This window comes from Cupressus sempervirens, chromosome 5 (assembly GCF_028749045.1).
Source record: "Cupressus sempervirens isolate cs-2001-9-10 chromosome 5, ASM2874904v1, whole genome shotgun sequence".
Classification (NCBI taxonomy): domain Eukaryota; kingdom Viridiplantae; phylum Streptophyta; class Pinopsida; order Cupressales; family Cupressaceae; genus Cupressus; species Cupressus sempervirens.
Window position 1 is genome coordinate 370,140,686 of NC_143122.1, and position 7,291 is coordinate 370,147,976.

The window sequence follows — 7,291 nt, forward strand, 5'->3', positions numbered from 1 at the left end:
AGAAAACTCGGTAGCCAAAGAATTTTAAGGATATTGAAATGTTAACCGAGTCAAGAAGGTTAACTTAGGAAATTTTTGAAAGTAGTATTTACCGAGTAGGGTCGGCCAGTAAAGGATTTCACTGTTTTATGAAATAACATTTATTTGTTCAGAGTAATATCTGTAGCTGACTGATGTATGGTTTATTGGTAAATGTAACATGTAAATGGGACGACTTGACAATCTAAATGGTATAAGTAACAGGTCAAGTTGCGAATTCTAAGTGTGTGTATGATGGAAGTATGGAATTATTGAGATATGAGGACTGATTATTATGGAAGCAAATTTGAAGGATGATCAGAGATCATTGAGGAGCAGTAGAGCCATATTTGATCAAGGAAGATCTAATAATGCTGAACAGAAACCTGTAGCCAGCAAATTCAGTTGCATTTTGTTCAAGTCAATTCATTGTTGCTTTCTAACCAATGTGGCAGTGATTTCAAATCTCTTAACAGAGTTGGTTTGACAACCATTTTATAAATCCTCTAACAAGGTGATAGTTTAGTTGAATTGTTCTAAAGACCTCTAGCAAGGCCAATCCTAACAGGGTGATTAAATCCTCTAACAAGGTCACACCTAACAGTGTGTATTGTAACCTTTAATAGGGTTGGCTCCAAACAGGGCTCACTTCAGAAGAGTGAAAAATTGGTGACTATTTACTTGGTGGTTTTTCCCATATTGGGTTTCCACGTTAAATCTGGTGTCTCTTGTGTTCACTTTGTTTTCAGTTACATGCATGAATGCTTGAAAATAAGTAATAATTTAATTTATCGAGTTACAACATTTGTTTACCGAGTATCAGCAGTAACTAGATCTTTAAGACATCTAAGGGATTTGTGGGTTAATTTTTGTTAGTAACTGATTCAACCCCCGCCCCCCACCCCTCCCCCTCTTAGTTACTCTATCTTTAATCCCAATAGTATGGTCATAAAGAAATTGATCGTAGAAAACCTAAATATGATAATGGTAGAAGGAATAGTAGAATGTCTAGAAATACTAACCCCATAGATAGAAGAAGATCTAATGAAAAGACATCAAGAGAAGGAAGACCTTATGATGAAAGAAGACAAATCATGTGTTATAAGTGTAACAACTTTGGACACATAAATTAGAATTGTCTTGCACCAATTGATGAAAAAAATCCTAGAACTCCAGTATGTTAGTTATGCAATAACTTTGCATATACAAAAAAGTATTGTAGAATGGAGAAAAACTTTGGAGACAGAAGGAACAATGGAAGAAACTTTAGAAACAAAAGGAACAATGAAAGAAACACAAAAAATGATAGAAGGAACCATGAAAAGAACTTTGAAACTAACACAATGAGGACAAAGAAATGTAGTTAGTGAACTTCGAGAAGAACTCAATGAGGCACTTGTTAAAGGATTAGAAATCTCAGAGGATAAGTTAGAAGATGGTGAGATAGGAAGATCGAAACCAATAATCAAGTTTGATTCAACTAAGTTGAATTAAGATTGTTCATAGCACCAAAATTTGTAACTTCACTTAGAGATGGAATTATGGGTAGCAAAGTTGGGAAAAAGTATATCACGATAAGTTTAGAATGTATCTAATCTCTCTTGAAATTTGTAGCTTATTGGGACTTGTTATGAAGAAATTAAGAGTTACTATTATTATAGAGAAATTTAACTAGCAGAAGATGAAAACTATGTTCTTATTGAGAATTTTGTAGAGAAAAAATTTGTGGAGCATTATCAAGATGGAAGGAAGCTATGAAAAACCTTGTGTAGCATCTGAAGGTTAGATAAAAGGTCTTGAGCAAATATTTGATCTCAAAATATAATTGACAACTTTTTCATGTTTATGAAGGACAAAATTAATGCAAGTTTGAATTGATGAATAAAATGGAGTACAAACTTGATTACCACTTCATTGTAATTACATCTGAAGCATAGAACACCCAAAAATGACTTGATAAGCTGATTTTGAAGTAAATTCTATTTTTAGAAAGAGGAATTTTATCATTTATTCATAGAATTTCTTCAATAAAGTTTATATTTGTTAGAACCATAGATATGTCTGTAATTCATAATGTTGAGAATGAGGAAAGACAAAAATTGAAGAATTTTTCTATGAAACCTGTAGAAGGAAACCCTAGTTCTGCATTATCCATTACAATGAACAATGTAGTGTATTTGGAAGATGTAGGAAGTTATCTTAACAACAAGTTTGAATCTATTTGGAGTGAGTATATGAATAAAGATATAGAATTAGTCTTTACCCATGATATGACTATGAAGCCTGAATTTGAACATTTGAAAGAGCTAGATCTGTTCAAATATCATTTCTACCAAGAATTGGACACAGATCATATTAAGTAGAATTCATGATGCAAAATTGTGGATGGAAGATAATGTAGTTGATATTTCAACTAGCCTTATACATGAGGTAACTATTCTTAGCAAACAAGGCAGTGTACCTAGATAGGTGAGAAACTTATTAAGAAGAAGGTTGAGAACTACACAAAAGCAATTTATAATGGAACAGTAAAAGTACAAAGTTGTGTCACCTTTTAGGCTGACTTATCAGAACAACTAAATTTGAGTATTTCTATTTAAAAATCAATTTTGTCCAAACATATGATCTAGATAAATTTATTTTAGCTAAGTTACATATGGTCTCACACTTTTCCAATAGTATGTTTTATACAAGTTTGTATCCAATTACTAAAGAAATACAATTATTTTAAAAAAGTGGCATTTCAATAACTCTCACTATTTTTAATGATATATTTTTAATAACATATAAATGCCATTTTAGAGAGCTCAGAGTCAAGAATATTCCCATATAGTGTTTATAGTGTTTTAATTAGATATAGTATATTGTAATTAAAAAATTATACAAGCATGTATTTTAACACTCGAAAAGATGTCAATTTTGAGAAAGAAAAACATATTAAATCATATTTTAAAAATAAAAATTATATGATGTTCTAGAGGAGAGAGTCCTCTTTTAGAATGTCTAATTTTTCTCTTGGTTAGAATATATTTGTCTTGAAAAATGTGGTGGGAGATGAAAACTATCGATTTTAGGCAAGTTGAAATTTGAATCATTACAAAAGTGAAAATATAGGTCTAAAGCTAATTTTATTTTTGATTGTTCTAGCTATATATGTTATCTCTTACATAGTCTGAGATCAAAGGGAAATAAGTTTATTTACATCTAGTTTTGTGGTGGGAACTAGACCCCTAATTTTTAGTGTTTTTCCACAACTAAAAATTATCTATAAAAATTAGGAAAATATATCAATTCTTATTCCAAATAATTATTAAAAATTATAATCCTAAACTTCATCCATTTCTACACATTTCATTAGTTTACTTCATTTTAAATTTCAAAATAATAGTACCAATTTTATTTTATTGAAGGTGAACAGTTATACTTTTGTTAGCCTTTTCCTTTACAAAAGGCTGACATAGGTTTGTGCTTTTACCTAGGAAGACCATGGTGATTAGCACCATTAAACAAGATGATGTAAGATTCCTAAGCAGAATCATTGCCTACTCTATATGTGTAAGTTCTAAGATTGATGAATTGTTAGTTGGATTCATCTATTTATCCTACAAGATATGTGTTGAGAAGGAACAAATTAATCTTAGTGAAATTCTAAGAATGCAACTTATTGAGAACCTAGAGAAAATCAAAAGGACTAAGAATGATGTGTTTAGATTTCAGCCACTAATCAATCATTTATTTTTTCATGTACTTAAAGAGATTTCCATATTTGTCAGTCACAAAGATTATGAGTAGTAAGAGTTGTGCAATGGAGAAGATTACCGATGTATGTAGAAGACATCCAACAGATAAAATCTTGGATAGTGGGAACTTGATAATGAAAACATTTCAGAATGAGATGAGACAAAGATTTAGAATTGCAATGCAATTGTAGAAAGATTTAAAGAAGACATATGTGTTATGGTTGATATAGATTTTACTTATATTCAAGCAATAGAACCTCAAGAAACATTCCTTGATCCCTTAGTTTATGAGATAAGTGATGATATAGTAGTTGGATACATTGATTTGAATTTTGAGAAGGACCAAGCTAAGTAAAAATTTGGAACTTATGATGAGATTACCCAATGAGCTTATCAAGCATCTTTAGAGAAAGCATCTCACAAGAAGATAGAAGCAATAGAACCTTGGGAAATATTCCCCAATCCCTTAGGTTATGAGATAAGTGATGATATAGTAGCCAAATAGATTGATTTATTGTTGAGTTCTAAGAAGGATCAAGCTGAGTATAAATTTGAAACTTATGATGAGATTACCCAATGAGCTCATCAGGCATCTTTAGAGAAATCATCTCACAAGAAGATAAAAACAATAATGAAGAAAGCTCTATCAGAGGCTAGCATGACTTAAAGTGAGTCACAAGCAATTAGGCATACTATGAAGCAAGGTGTAACATATGTGCAACCTTTATTAGTATCTATTGTAGGGACATCTTTAGAAAAAAGCATTCCATATGTTGTAGTGTCAAATGTACAACCAAGTGAGTTGAAGAGGAAATCAGAAAGATTACTGGAAGTTGTGACCATCAAGACAAAAAGGGTCAAGCAACAAGGTATTGGACCTAGAAAGAGAGAAAATGCATTGTTGACAATTGTTGAATCTAGTGAAGAAGAACAAGAAGCTAAATAGGTAGAGAAAGTAATTACTTCTAAACAATCAACAAGAAAAGCTTGACAACCCTAGAAGCTGAAGATAGAGAAGATAAATTTAGCCATTGTCAATGAAGGGAATTTTTTTAGATGAAATTTTTTTATGACTTGTATAATGATATTGAAAAAGATCATATTGATATATCTACTGTGAGATATATAATAGCTAATAATCTAAAACTAAAGGATATTGAAGGCATGGTAAATCATAAAGTCTATGACAAACTCATTGTAAAGAAGGCTCTAGCTCGAGACGAGGACTTAGAACTTCAAAAGTCTATGATAAGGACTATATGTAAGAGTGATAATGAAGAAGAAGTCAAGAGATTGTTGAATAATCTGACACCTTACTTAAGAAACAAAGTAAGACCATTTCTTTTTATGGTGGGTGAGGAGGACAAAATAAGAAGTGAAACATCAGTAGCGATAAGTCAAATGATGACAAAATCTAAGGCAACACCTTCACCAATATCTAGAACCTCTAAAGTATTAGTAAGTGGTGACACAATGTAGATTAATGAGACCAATGTTACCATTAACATTGAAGATACTAACCCTTTTGAGAGTTTAGAACAAACTAAATTCGATGCCGAGGATATTCAAGAACAATTAAAAGAAATTGAAGAGGAGAAAAGGCTTTTAGAGGAAGCAAAGAGGAAAATAGAAGAAGCCAAGTAGAAATAGCTTGAAGAAGAAATCAAGAGAAGAATTAAGGAAGATAAGAAGAGAGAAGTATAGGAAGATACAAAGAAAATAATAGAGGAAGAAAAGAGAGAAAAAGAAAGAAAAGAAAAAGAAGATAGAAAAAAGAGAGAAGAGTCAAAGAGGCAGCTGAAAAGAAGAAAAGGGGAGATGAAACTAAACTGTCTAGTTCATCTACTCCACTTTTTCTTGCTAGACTAACAACTAATGATGATGATCAAACTGATTTGATCTCATCTTTGTCAAAAATTATTGAGAAAAAAAGGGAAGTGAAGAGTCTACAGAGAACCTTGATGGAGGTTATTGACAGATTACATAGTACTCTAGTAGTCCACCATACAAAGGCAGATCTTGAATAGAGGGCACAAGTAGTCCTAAAATCTTTTGATGAAGTATTTACAAATTTGTTGAATGTTGTAGAATCTAAGGCATAGATTTCACATGATGCTAACTTGTTTAGCACTATTTATCAAAACATTAATCTAACAATTTGATAAGTCTTGATACTTGTATCACGGAACTTCAAAAATGTCAATAGGATGGAAAAGTATAGTAAGTTAAGTGTACCTTATCTCACAAGTTGAAAAAGAATATTGATAGTCAAAATGAAGGTAAAATGAGTGAGCTAGAGCTCTATCTAGCCAGATACATCATCCTTTTAGAAAAGTTGATGACTTTGAAGGACAAGTGGCCAGTATTCATAGTGATATTAGGAAACTAGAACTTTGAAAGGAAAAAATTTTGAAAAGATTTTCAGATTTTAGAGAGTCTATTGCTCTGAAAATATTTGTTGTAGAGAAACAGTTGGAGGAATGTGTCAAAGCCAAGGACACTTATTCTAATTTTTTATATTCCAATCTTAATGTAGTTGAGATTGCATCATATGCTCTATGTGTAATTCTCACCTCTACTAAATCAGCGAAGGATACATGGAAGAAAGATATGAAAAATTGTAGGAAAGTTTTGATGATTGCATGAATATACTATCAATTTAAGGTAGATGTTTACAGAGTTTTTGATAGTAGTTTTTGACATTCTGACATCAAAGGGCTAGAAAATCCATAAGAAAATTGGAAATAAGGTAAAGGGGAGAAGATAAAATTGTAACATACAAAAGCATATTGTAAGGGGGAGCATATGTAGTAGTAGATGTTTAATGTAATGTTACTGTATTGTTTTTGACACAATTTTGTTACTTAACCAATTTTCCCTATTTTGTTCCCATCAATGCCAAAGGGGGAGATTGTTTATAATTGGCTAATAAAGATATGTAATTGTTGTCATTTATGGCAACACATGATGTTCATTCTTGTAGGAAACCTCATAAATAAAGATACTTAGCTTTTGGTACTTAGAAATTTGTCTAAGTATGAATTTGGTTTACAATAGTGTATTGTTTTGTATGTAACTTGTTACAAACGTCATATTATGACTAGCAAAGTTAGATGGAGATAATATACATGTTGATGATGATGTTTATAACCTCAAAAGTCAATATAGATGGTACAAAAAAGAGATATTTGTGTTTTATCAATGAAACAATATAGCGGAATTAAAGGAAAGGAATTATTTTGTTTACAAAATAATTACTTGACCAATTAGGGCCAACATCCTAGATGTTTACTCTAAGTTGGAAAAGCACATTAAAGTCTTAGCTGACCTAGCATTAACTTGTGAAAGGCATAGTATTTATGAAAAGGACATCTTGGGAAGAGAAAAAAAGGAGAAGCGCAGTATTTGTATGCTATTGTGATATGCAAACATTTTGGAAAGTGATATATGCAAAGTTTTTGAGAAGATATTTTGTGATTTGAGATCAAGCATATATATACCTGAAGTCTAATTACTTGTTTGGGTAGTGAGCT